Source organism: Cornus florida, unplaced genomic scaffold (genome assembly GCF_030987335.1).
Source record: "Cornus florida cultivar Cherokee Brave unplaced genomic scaffold, ASM3098733v1 CherokeeBrave_3.0.0_Hap2_Chr07, whole genome shotgun sequence".
Classification (NCBI taxonomy): Eukaryota; Viridiplantae; Streptophyta; class Magnoliopsida; order Cornales; family Cornaceae; genus Cornus; species Cornus florida.
Window position 1 is genome coordinate 19,746,160 of NW_026775577.1, and position 14,532 is coordinate 19,760,691.

The 14,532-nt window shown below is 30.9% G+C and overlaps 1 long non-coding RNA gene across 2 annotated transcripts; it reads left to right on the plus strand.

Moving 5' to 3' along the window:
• The first annotated feature begins 6,465 nt into the window (after positions 1 to 6,465).
• LOC132266713 (uncharacterized) lies at positions 6,466 to 10,229 on the plus strand. 2 transcript variants are annotated; one of them, XR_009468685.1, is made up of 8 exons: positions 6,466 to 8,050; positions 8,166 to 8,642; positions 8,724 to 8,848; positions 8,945 to 9,023; positions 9,258 to 9,384; positions 9,487 to 9,618; positions 9,712 to 9,838; positions 9,939 to 10,229. It is a non-coding gene; the product is annotated as an uncharacterized LOC132266713 (long non-coding RNA). The 2 variants fall into 2 exon arrangements; XR_009468684.1 differs by having other exon boundaries at positions 6,466 to 8,642.
• The last annotated feature ends 4,303 nt before the right edge of the window (positions 10,230 to 14,532 follow it).

Sequence of the window (14,532 nt, forward strand, 5' to 3'; positions counted from 1 at the left end):
TAAATTCAAAAAAATCTAACGTCAGTACATTATAATGGACCGACTAAAAGAATACAAAGAACCCTAATACTTAGGCTCTAATTATCAGAATACACAACGCGGAAGTATAGTAATCACAGATCCCTAAGACACTCGAACCTGGAATGCTCTGATACCAACTGTAACACCCCCACATTTTCCACGCATAAGTTGATCAGGCTTATACACGAAAAACGAGGGATATCAAAAACAATTGGCAATATACAAGCATGGAATACAAAATGATGATAATAAAAGAATTTAGACCGGAAAGGAACACTAAATAATACAACATCCATCCATCCTTTATTTAAATACAGTACTCCATTACAACTTGGAAATCCTATGTCAAGGATCCCTAAATATAAACCTGAGAGTTCAACGTCAAAAGTAAATAAAACTGAAACTGAAGTAATATATAAAACTTCTACCCTGCACTGGATCGTAAGAGTAGATGAGTTCGGATGATGGTCCCACACTGCTAACCTCAGCCTTGAAACGGATACTGACCGTATCCTGAAATAACAACAATGGTGGGTCAACCCCACGAGCAAGTCCTCTCTACTATGACCCAAATCAGAGAATCAAATAAATTAATCATTATGAATCGGATGAGTACTATATCTGTATACATCCTATGGGAACTATCCGATGTATAACATGACCTCAACCAGAATAGACGGTGATCACTTAGACTCACACTAGGTGGTTAAGTGTTGCCTTTCCCTACCCGGGAAATCAGCTATTATACATGGTGCACGGTACTGACAACACAGACTATAACGAACTACACAGTGATAACACCTCGCAAAGTACTGGTGAATATACTGAGCATATAAATTAGGCAACACATGCCAACAATATTAATAAATATACCGAGAATGTCAATTTAGGCAACACATGCCAATAATATTAATAAATATACCGAGTATGTCAGTTAGGCAACACATGCCAATAATATTAAACCACATACCCCGACAGCCACACATCTGTCTATCGCAACGAATGCATAAGGTATAAATGAGTCTAAACTTATTAGTCAGCTCACATGGTTCTATATGGCAACACATCCATATAATATAAATGCGACATAATTAAACAGTCCATTTATTTCCTGAAATGCACACAGCATAATAATCATGGTTTAAATATCAATTAACAGTATAAACATCCCATAAGATATCATTGATAATTTATCTGACTAAAACCATGGCCTTATTTAATTTAACAGTAATGTTTGATACCATTTAATACGATAATAACACTATTTATATTTAACAATGTCGTTAAATAAGCCACATTAGTATCCGTACTGAGAACGAGCCAATAAATGCTTAGAAAAGATTAATCGGTCATAGGAATAAGTAACGGGTGTTAAAATAAAAATTTCGTGGCCCGTTAAACCCGTAATTACCAACACAGTACCTAAAAATCCAAGTTTAAGGTTCTGGAATTTACAAAACAGGCCCTAGGGGTATTCTTGTAATTTCCAGCAGCTGTATGGACCCCACACGCGCCCTCACGCGCCTCCCAGAGCCTCCCCACGCGCAGCCCAACCTTCCCCACTCTCCCACGCGCCTCCACGCGCGTCTGGCATCAGCCACGCGCTCCCACGCGCGTCTGGAGAGTCCCACGCGCGCGCACGCGCTGCCACGCGCGCGTTGATGGCTTCCTGTCGACGTGGCGTCCTCCGGTTGGTTGGCTGCATCACCTTTCCTACATGCGCGTCACACCGGATCATCTCACCCTATCTTCCCTCCATCCAACGCCCACAGATCCGGGTGTACCGCGGTATCATGGACCGCGATGCACCGGATCAATCAGACTCCATTAAGGGCCAGGATGCGCGCGTACACCCTCCTATGGTGCGCCGCGTCGCACCGGATCACTCCGGTCGTCTCCCCCACTGCCGGCGACCGGAAAACTCGCCGGAAGGTCGCCGGAAATTGCAGAAAATGCTCGGAAAAATCTAGAAAATTCTAGAAAAATCCCCAAAGTCTTATTTAATTATTTTTAGCCATTATTAATTTCATAGGACATTAGATAAATATATACCATCCTATATAATTAAAATTTCATTAATTTAATAAAATAAAATTAATTATTTATTAACCTCCTAACCTTGGCTCTATGCATAAAAATAAGCTAAACAATTAATTTATTAATTCAAAGGGGAAAAGTAGATAATAACTTGCCTTTTTGGATTTAAAATAAATCCGCCGGTCTGCGCGTAGTCGGGTAAAATTGCCTACACCGGTCCAAGCTTCTTTCTCTTTCTCTTTTCCTTTCACTCTTATAAAATAGTTCTCTAGAATTTATACTTTGCTTCTAACTCCCTTTTATTTTCTTCTAAGGCAAGCTAGTTAATTTATATACAAAATATATAATATAAATATTACAAATATCTTATTTTTTTCATCAACTAACCATCCTCCCAACCATATGGCTTCAATTCCAACCATAACCATTGATGCAATCCTATCCTAATCTCTAATTTCATCATGACTTTGGTTTAATACTATTATTATTATTATAACTATTATTATTATTAATAAACTTTTATTATTATTATTATTATTATTATATTCTTATTATTATTATTATTAAACTAATATAATGATTATTATTGTTATTACAAAATAATATATTATATCATCATAATACTTTATAACACAAATATAATACTCTAATTAACTAATATTGCTTAATTAAACATAATCAACAAATAAAAGTAATTAAAATAATACATGCACAATTAAATGAATAAATTTACTATTTTAACATACACAATTAATTTACATGCACAATTAAATGAATTTAATAAAATAATGTAGTATGCACAAATAAATAAAATTAATTAACCTAACACAAAATTAATTTAAATACATTCTTTAAATTTACGGGGTATTACATTATTCCTTACTCCGTGTATCTTCAATTAGGTTTAGGACACCTTAAGCCAACTTCGGTAGTTATTCAACTTGCCGATAGGTCTACAAAACAACCAAGGGGAATTGTTGAGGACATCCTCATCAAAGTCAACAAATTCTATTTCCCGGTTGATTTTGTTGTGCTTGACACTGAGCAGGTTCCTAATCCTACCACTTACATTCCCATCATCTTAGGAAGACCATTCCTTGCCACCGCTAATGCGACAATTAATTGTAGGTCCGGCATTATGGACATCTCTTTTGGCAATATGATGGTTAAGCTTAATGTTTTCAACACACGCCAACATCCCATCGATGAAGGCGAGTGTTTCATGGTGAATATCTTGGATGAAATTGTTGAAGAAGTCTTTCCTTCCATTCCTTCTGAAGATCCTCTTGAGGCATGCCTCTATCACTTCAATATGGACGCATTTGACATTGAAAGCTCCATATATGAAGTTAATTCTCTAATGGACTCCGTGGCCATCTTAAACTTCTCGCCATGGAAAAACTCAAAAGAATCTCTTCCTCCAATCGCAAGTATTCTTTCTTATAAAAAAAAAGAAGAAGTTGTAAGTTCACCAATGGCAAATCCAATTTATGAAGACATTCCTTGTAATATTGAGCATGAAGTCATTGAGGCGACTTAGTGAAGGAGGAGAAAGTGATCAATGTGGAAGTTGACAAAAAAGATGAAGAGATTGAGTTTTCTAATAATCCAACCGAGTCTTTGAAAGACATTACCTTGCCAAGTGCAAGGCCGATCATGATGGACTTTATCTTCAAGACCGTGGATGAAAGGGAACAAATTGCATCTTCCATCATTTATTTCCAAATCATTCTTTTAGGAGATGTATTCATTGTTGTGAGAGAAGATCCATTGGGGAAAATAGATAAACGGATCAATGAGGATGTCTCATATCCGGTTTTTGATTCTTTCGACTAGTGAGTCGCCCCAACGTCTTGCTAGAGACATTAAACACTAGTTTTTTCGTTGATTTGAAAAAATAAAAATAAAAAAAAATTGCATTTTATTTTTATTTTATTTTCTTTTCCGTTTGTACATTTATGCATTTTTAAATTCAAAAAGAAAAATAAATAAATAACAAAATAAAATAAAAAATGTTGTGCTGGGTAGTTTAGGTTAGTATTTGATTTTATTATAATTTTAGTAGTATTATTTTTTTTTGATTTTATTTTTATATATATTTCATTTTAGTATATATATTTTTCGTTTTGCTTAAATTAAAAAAAAAAAAGAGTAAAAAAATAGTACTAGTTCATATAGGTTGCTTTGTAATTTTATTTATTATTATTTATTTTATTTTATTTTATTTTATCTATATTAGTGTATATAGTATTTTTAGTTTTGCTTAAAAAAAAAAAAAAAAAAAAAAAAAAAAAAAAAGAAGATCGATTCCCAAAATGGGTGGGAAATCGATCCCATTTTTCTGACAGAGACTAGCAAAAAAAAGGCTCGTGAGGATCAATCCCCAACAATGGGGATCAATCCCCCACCAATTTCTCACATTACACAGTAAAGGAGAACCTTTTTTGTATAAAATTATCGATCCCTTGCTTAGGGTGATCGAACCCCTTAACCTTGCCCTTACCATCTCTCTCTCGCCTCTATTCATTGCCCAACCCTCAAACTTCTTCACCCAAATCCAAATTCCCAAGTTCTTAGATCATCCCTCTCTGTTCGTTTCTCTCTACCGCGGTGCCGAAGCATCAAATTCCGACGCCATGGCTTTCGATTCTTCTCCGGCGATTGCGGTTTGAGGTTTGCCCTTTGCTTTGCCTCTTTGGGTTTCGGTTAGGTGTGATTGAGGAAGTGGGTGCGCCGATTTAGTAAGTCGCGGTTCGGTTCTTCTTCTTCATATCGCAGCTGGGTCTTTCCGGCGGGTGTGTTAATCGCTGTATTTCTCCGACGAGGTTGGGTCGCCGAGATTACATCGCCGCGGCTGGTTTTTCTTTTCTGACGCGTTTGGCTTGGTTCTCCAGCGTTGCGGCTGCTTCTTCTTCAGCGATTCCGGCGTCTGGTTCTTCCAACAGCGATCGCGGCTGAGTCGTTCTCCGGCGATCAAGGCTGTTCGTCTTTCTTCGCGTCGCATCTGTTCGTTTCCGGCGTCGCGTCCCGGTTGTCTTCTCCAGCGAGCCTGTGATGTTTTAAAAAATAATAATAATAAAAAAATTAAATAACAAAAATAATAATAATAATAGTAATAATATTAAATATAAATAAATAAACAATAAAAAATAAAAAAAAATACATAACAAAAAAATAATTAATTCTTCTAAATAATAATAATAATAATAAAAATAAAAAATTTGAATTGTTGTTTTAAAAATAAAAAAAAATTTGCATTGATGATTTTTTTTTTTAAATAAATAAAAAAATAATTTCAGTAACTTTCCGTCTTACTAGAGACGTTAAATTTAGCCCATTTTTCTTATTTTTGTTTATTTATTTTATTTTGTTGGTTGTATATACATGTTCTTTTCCTTTGTTTTTTTTATAAAAAAAAAAAAATTTTGAATTGATTTATTTTAGTTTATATTTATTTCTTTTTAGTTTAGTATATATTTTTTCTTTTTAGTCTAGAATATTTTTTTTAAAAAAAAACACTGGGAGATCAATCCCATTCTTGAAATAAATAAATAAAAAAAACATATCACAAAAATTTCAGAAATATGTGTCCCCGTTATGCCCTTTTGCTTAGTTATGCATGTTTTCATCTTTTACAAAGGGTTTGATATCATATCTCTTTACATCTTATTCTATATTGTTTTAGAATGTATGCTTTACTTATCCCATTTGATATTTGATGTGAGTTGCTAGTGTGGCTTTTCTAGTAGGTTTTTGCATCCAAGTTTGGGGGAGACCTCTTTCGTCATGGATCATTGCCGGGCGTCATTAACTTTTGCCATCACGGTATACTCTTTCCATTTCTTTCATTATTCTCATTGCACATTGAGGACAATGTGCAGTTTAAGTTTGGGGGTAAGGTAGCCTTGTTACATTCTACTTTAAGTTGAGCTTTAAATGCATGATTGAGATTTGAGATATATTTGGCAATGATTTCGAACTTTTGAAGCATAGTGCCTTTAAAAAACAAGTTGTTAGAGTCTAATACTTCTTATATGCTCTAGGATGCCATTTAGGGGTAAATTTTAATTTTTGACATCATGTTTGCTTTTGTGGTACACATCATCTTGTTGGTTGAAAATGCTTTGAGAGTTGATTCTAGAATTCTACACTTGCACTTGCGCACACTAGCATTCAATTTGTGGGGTACATGCTTAGTTGATTATTGTCTTGGTTTATCCCAATTGAGCTAGTATGCTTTGGAAGCTTTCATTCTTGATAAAATGACTTTGCAAAGAAAAGAAATAAAAGCACTCACCAAAGGTGAGGAACAAAAAAAAAAAAAAAAAAAAAAAAAAAAAAAAAAGTTTTATTTTATTTTTTTCTGTATCGTAGTATCGTATTTTCTCTCTGGAAAAACACGCGAAGAAAGGGAAAAAGCAAGAACAGGCTAGGGTTTGGAAGAAAAGTTCAGAGAAGATGAAACAGATGATGGGGATTGTCCTGTCTTCGACTCCATCAACCATGAGTGGCTGATTCTTCTACTTAGGGTTGGATAAACCCTAAGCATGTAACCTATTCTCTCTCTCTTTTCATACTTTTTGGGGATTAATTTATGTAATTAGTGTATAGTCTTGAATATTATGAATTAAATTCTTCCAATTGATTATCTGTATTAATCTCATATTGTCTTATGTGTGGTTGATTGATAAACAAATTTTACACATGAATTCTTTGTTAATTGATTCTTGTGATGGCTATGCATGGTATTGCTTAGTTGTAATTGTGTTTCAAATTGATGAAAAATGCTTCCATTTGATAGATGGTACTACATGTTTAGGTTAATTTGTTGTCTAATTAGTTTTAAATTCATGTTTAATTAGTTTAATTTAAGTTTAATTAATTTAATTGCAATTCAATTATTATGTAAGTAGACCATCCATACTTATGTTTGAATTCCATACTTTTTGTCACAATTGCATTATCTTCTAGATTAATGTGTGTTAAATTTGTAACTTGGATTGATAAATCATACTTTGAATGGGTGAATTGCACTACACTTAGTTTAATTGTCATTAGGTAGTTGATTCATGCTTGAAATTGATGGTTTACACTTTTCATTGCACTTGTTAGCCACATATAGATTACATAGTATTATTTCCCCAATTAGTTGAAAGTGAGTAAGTTAGGGAATGTGCTTAGTGGTGAATCCTACACCCTAAGTCTCTTTCCAATCTCTTAAACTATATTTCTTTATTGCAATCATTTAGTTTAAAATTAGTTTTAATCACAAACAAAACCCTTTTGGCAACCACATAAGCACTAAAGTAGAATTCAATTCTGGAAAACCTATAATTGTTTAGATCTCTTGGGACGATCCCTGCTCACTTCATACTCCATAGTATAAGTGTTTAGTGGTTTTATAAATTTTAAAATATGGTGCCCACTTGACATTATTTCTAAACCTAAAGTGTTGTGCATTATTTTGTGCACACGCTCGGTCGCACCAGTAAATACACTAAAAATGTTGTCTATAAGGAGGTTCTCCAGTCTAAAAGATAAGAATACACCCACATTAATATCCATGCCTTCCCATTCCAAAATTATTTTGCATTGTTCGAAAGGTAAAGATACCCCACATTCGTTACCAATTATTACAATATTTAAATCTTTCACTCACAATTTTATTTTTTAAAAATATAAAAAAAATATCAACTTCGATTTAACTTACTGTTAATGTATATATATATATTTTTCATTTCTATTTTGATACTCGATCATTCTTATTTCACAATTTTATTTTTAATTTTTATTTTCTTTAACCTCAATTCTTTTTTCTTTTCATCATGCAAAAACAGTCATGAAAATGAAGAAAGGTCACTAAAGCTTTGAGTTAATAAATTCACTTGTTACTTTAAAAACAGAATCGACAATAAAAGTAGTTGTATTTCGAAGAGCAATCGAGGAATACACATCAGGAACAATGTTGAAAGTAGTTCTGATGGATGATGACGTAAGTATACCATCGGCTATTCTGTTAGTTTCATTAAATGCATCTATATTTATATGGCAACATTGTTATTTAATGATCTTATTAATCCATTTGCACAACTTTTTTACTCTTTCAGGGAACACAAATTCAAGGTGTCTTATTTAACGAGCTCGTCACTAAATTCAGTGATTCATTATTGCTTCACAAGACATACAGAATTTCAAATGTAACTGTAAAAGACGTCAATCCTATATATAGGAGTGTGCACAAGGAGTATGAATTGAAATTTCTTAATAACACCTCAATTAAAGTTGAAGAGCTTGAAGTAGTAAGCTTAGAAACAATAAACTTTAATTTTGTGGACTTCAAGGAGCTGAACAAGTACACTGATGTAAAAGAAAATATGGATTAGTTTTTGTTTAATTCTCAACTCTCCATATATATGTTCTCTCTTGTACACATATAAGATTAAAATTTCTTATTTTTTATTTTATTTTTAATCTGGCTCAATGCATTTGGGAATTGTTATTGAGGTATCTCCTACATTGAACATATGTAAGAAGAACAATAAAGGCACAACCAAAAAGCGGGAAGTCATTATAATGGCTATGAGGTACGTCATTACTATATTACTTATACGATCATAATTATGCCAATATAATATAATGCCTAAAGTAATTAATCTTTGTTATAGTTCATGGATAACAACTTTGACGTTATGGGAGGATCTTGCTGAGAATGAAGGAAACTTTTTCATGGAACTAATACAAGAAAGACCTATTATCACAATGACACATGTGGCAATCAACACTTACAAAGGTAAATTATCATACAAATTGATATTATTTGCATTATATATATTATTAAGTAAATTTATAATAACAAACTTTTACAAATAATAATGTTATATTCCAGGTCTGTCTCTTCAAATGCAAAAATGATCTACATTGCAAATCAATATGGATATTGAAAGTGTCAAATCATTAAGGCATTGGTTCGTTATTTATTCCAACTTCTTTTACATTATATATATATCCATAAAGCTATATGTAATCTTTTTCTTTGAGCATGTTTATATATAACTAAACATATATGCCAGATGATATTTGTTTTTATATTTTTATATTGCAGACTTCTTGGTGCAAAATATACACTATTTGTAGAAAGAGAACATGTTTTTCTGTTTTATTTATTTAATTATTTTATAAGACAATTTATATGTGGACAGGTCCATAGAGAACATAAATAACAAAGATATAAGAAGTTTGATTTCCAGTACAAAAGATCAAAAATTCAATGGTGCTGAAAAAGTCAAACTTCAAGACATAATAAGAAAATCTACAATGTCCTTTGAGGTATTAAATTTCAGTATATTTCTTAATCTTTCTTAATTGTGTATCACATTTTTATATTCAATTTATATATTGAGAAGTTATATTTTGTTGCACAACCTGCAGAAATTGAAAATGTCGTTAATGACCGCGAACCGTGGTACGACCCTGTGAGAAATGCAACAAGAAAATAAAAGTTGAAAAAGATAGAGTATACTGTCCTCAATGCAACACAATAGACCCAAAATACATTCAAAAGTATTATTATATCCTAAAACCTTATTATTGTATTTATTTCAATGGTTTAATAATATTACAAATACATAATTCTTTGTTTTTATTCATGTGCAGATTCATGATGATAATTAAAGTGCGAACTATGGAACATATTGCAACACTTGCAACCCTAACAGTGTTTAATGATTGCCAAATATTAATAAATTGTTCACTAGATGATTTACTACAATTAAAAATTGAGGTAATTTCACACCCTTATTCATAAAATTTTAATTAAATTAGAAAAAAAATACTTACTTGAATTTCTCAATAGCTCTAAATTATATTTCTTCTTTCTGCAGGACATGGATGAATTCAGTAACAAAGTGACAAGCTGCAAAGGAAAATCTTTTCTTTTTCTGGCGAAGATAGACAATACTCAACAAGAAGTCATGCAAACTTATTTTGCGGTGGAAGAATTAAAAGAATTCACACTTGATAATGATTCATTTCATGAAGAAATGAGATATGCAAAAAAGATAAAGATTGAGAAATAAATAATTTAGGAATACTTTTATTTTCAAACAGTTATAGTTTTAGATTTTCTAATATATTTTGTTTCTTTTGAGGTGACAATTATTACAATCTAAACATTGTTGGTACTCTTTCGGATTTTATAATATATAGAATTTTTATATAGTATTTATTTATGAATGTTTTGTAAATTATAGAATTTTAATTTATATATATATTTTTTTAATGTTTATAATTTTCATTCATTCATTAATGAAAAACCTTATTTTGTTTCTTTTGAGGTGACAATTATTACTCTCTAAACATTGTTCATATGAATATTTTCATTTTCAAAGAATTATAGTCTAGGAATTCATTGAGATGACAATTAATACACTCTAAACATTGTTAATAAAAAGGATATATCGATAAGTTACAAAACATTCAACACGTGCATCGCACGCGCATTTTACTAGTTATTATTAAAAGTATAAGGGGCCTCAACAATTTCAAATCATCATTAAAAATAAATAAATAATAAAATAAGTTACCAATTAGAATACAAACATAAGTTAATCATTAAAAAATTATCAATTAAAATACAAACATAAGTTACTAATTAAAATACAAACACAAGTTAAAATACAAATAATTATTTATGATTTAATTTAAAATTGGAGGAAGAGATGTACAAAAGACCTTCAGGAATAGAAGAAATATAATTTAAATTAGAAAAAATAGAATTAGAAAAGACCTCGGAGACTAAATTATTTTTAGGAATAGAAAGAGAAGTTTGAGTTATAGTTAGAAAAAAAAAATACGATTTTTATTTTTCCTTTTAAGTTTTTGAAGTCACTGTTTGTTCTTTGATTTCTTGGTTACTAAATAGTTTTATCATTATAGAAGTTACTACAAGCATGGAGTCCAGTGCCTTGTTGGAATTGAAATTTAATGACAAATTAGTCCAGGACACAAACTCCATGCTACCAAACTTGAATATAGATGTCCGGGAGAATACGTATTCTCTCCTTGGGATATCTCTCTTGTGCTCTCTTCAAAATTAATTAGAAGGTTAATATTAAAATTAATTAAGATTTTAGATTTAGCACAATTTATTAATTTTTTTTTTTCAGAATTAATCATTTTTTCTTTTATTTAAAAAAGGAAAAGAAAAGAAAGTAACATTAATCAAAATTTAATTTTGATCAATATTTTTTTATATAAAATTATGAATCTAAATGCGATAATAATATGTTTAAAATTTTATACTAAATTATGATATATATATATATATATATATATATATATATATATATCGATAATTCGTTTTATAAAATATCAAACACGTACTCATGAGTATTTGAATAGTATCATACAGATACGAAGGACGAGTCACCCGTAAGCTTTGGTTGGCTTGAAAAGTAACAGCAAAATATTGAAAACGACGAAGAAGTACTCAAAACGACTTCCCATTTGGCTCCATTGTAATTATGAGAACGGTTCTAGGGCAAACACAAAAACTTCAATTTCCCGCCCAAATTCTCTCAGACAAGTCATAGAACAATAATTTAGTGCTCCATGTAGTAGCTAGCTCTACCACTGATCGAAAATCCTTCCATCGACATTCATTTCGATCTCTGCAACTCTCTCTCATGCACCGGTAAAAGCGAGCTCAGTTCTCCTAATTTCACACACACACACATCTCTCTCTCTGTCTCTATAGTTTTTTCAAAATCATTTGGTTTATTGTGTGTTACTGTGATGTTCTGATTTGTTGTGGATTGATTTTTTTACACCTTAAATACTTGGTTCAGTAGCTTAGGGTTAAGAGACATTGAAGCTCAAAATGGCAGCCATTAATGGAACGGAGGACGAACCTGGCAATCTCACTCACACCCATCACACATTGCCCACTACAAGGCTCGAACCCTCTTCTCCCTTTTTGAAAGAGAAAAAGTTATACCATTAAACTAATGATCCATTAACAATAATGGCAATTGCTGTTAGCAGATTATTTCTTATTTATTGCTAATAATTTTGTTATTTGGAGAATCACACAAGCCAAACCATGTTTATAATCTCGGGTGTAAAAGTACATTAGGGTTAACATTTGTCCATTTTAATTTTCTGGACAAGTTTTTTTTTTTTTTTTTTAATGACTTTTTGTCAAGAACTCATTCTAACTTCTTTTTTTTTTGGAAAATAATTTCTTCGGCATCCAAATAGGGGAAAAAAAAAGAAAAAGAAAAAAAAAAGAAGTTAGAATGAGTTCTTGACAAAAAGTCATTATATCTCTTTATTAACTTTTTCATTTAAGAAAAATCTCAAAGATAATTATTTGGAGTACGGACAATTTTGAGTGATTTATTTAAGTAAAATTGATGTCATTAATATTTTTGGTGTCACCGTAAAAACAGTATCTACTCTCATTAAACAGTTGAATTTGTTCCATTAATGACATGAAGTCCACTCAAATAAATAAAAAAAAAATCATGCTTTGTCTCTTTTCTTTATTTTGCCATTATTCATTCATTAGGTTAAGAATAGGGTTGAGGATAAGAGTAAAAAATAAGAAATCATCTGTCCAAAGACTCCAGACTTCATACATGTTAAATAAAGGCTGTTTTAAATATTAATTTTAGTTTTATTAAAGTTACATTTTGTACACTCATGTTATCAGTTTTAACTTGTATTTAAGCCATCTTCATCCCTAAAATTTTATCCAGATTTACTCTAATTTCATCCATTATTTCTATAGTAATGTGACTGTAACAGTTTTAAATAATATTTTTATAAAATAATGAGTTGTTGAATTATTCCTCTCCGATCAAATCTCTTTTTTGTATTATAAAAATTTCAATCATACGTTTTAGATTCAGCTAAATGTTGACCATAAAATTGAGGTACGAAGAAATTATCCATTTCCTAATTTTTTATTATAGTGAAAAAAATTCATAAACTAACTGAGGGCATGTTTGGCAATCCCTTCTTTTTCGCATTTCGTGTTTCGTGTTTTTCTGTTTCCATCAGTGTAATGTAGCGAAGTAAAATGACAAAACGTATTTGATATCGTTAAAGAGGCCAAAACCGAGAGCACCAAATTGATGCTTCTAGTTGCTTTCATACATTTGCAAAAGCATTGGGTTGCTTCCATACATTTGCAAAAGCATTGTTCAAAAAAAAAAAAAAAAGAAAAACCTTCTACTCCATAATAAAATAAAAACACAAAATAAATGTGGTAGTCAAATGAACATTTAACTAACTGATTGGATAGTCTAAAACAAATTAACTAACTGATAATTGGCCATTAAAAAGTGTGTATATATATAATTTGCAAACTAAACTAACTAGGTTTAGTGAATCCAACTTAGTTATAAAAAATAAATTTTAATTAATTGATATTTTAATAAAAGATAAAATTCAGAAACGTATATTCAAATCTTTTGTTCAATTATCATTTCACTAATTCAATTTTGCGCATGGTGTCAGTCATCAGTTTGTTGTTAAAAAAAAAAAAAGGTTCAAATGTCTAAAAATAAGATCCATATTAAACCACGTGGACATTTTTGACAAAAAGGTGGTCAAAATAACCTAGCCACGACGGAATTGGTCGGAAAACATGGCCACGTGGCACTTTTTACATCACTATTTATTTAGGAAACTGCAAACAAAACAATTGCCCAAGATATTTGGGAAAATTATTGGAAGGTCAATTGGAACATCAATGGGTCGGGCATGATCCAAGTTTGATCCAAACTCTATAATTTTTGTTTTTGTTTTTTTTTTTTTAATTCATTTTTCCAAATATAACAACTCAACTAAATTAAGTAAAATACTTCTCTAACTGATTGGATCAAAACGAAGCCTCCGAAATTAGTGGCATATATATATACATTTTTAACGTAATAAGAGTAAAAACATTCTCACAAAATGAAGCTGAGACCGACACTATTGACACAGGTCGCCAAAAAAATTGATCTTTGTTGTCACTTTATAGATTAGATGTCTTAGATTATTAAAGTATAATTAGTTACCTTGATCATTTCATCTTAAATTATAAATGTGTTTTATATAATTTAATTCTAGTTTTACTAAACTCAAATTTGTTTGGGAAATGGATTTGATTGAAATTGGTTTCTCATTGAACTTGGTACGATAATTTTATTATTCATTGGCAATAAAATCATTTGAAATAAATTTGTGATATTTTTAAAATTTTATGAACTTTTTATATATATATATATATTGAAATTTGGGTCTCTAGAGTTTTGTAGAGTGAAAATATGTAGGACAATTATATAAAGAGTTAGAAAGAGAGGGTGGACAACAGGAAGCTTATAAATAAGAAGAGAGTTTCATTTGTCAGCAATAAACTTTATCTGTAAGACAGTGTTATACCACAATTCCGTAGCAGTAATAGTAGTTTATATTTCTCATAAATTG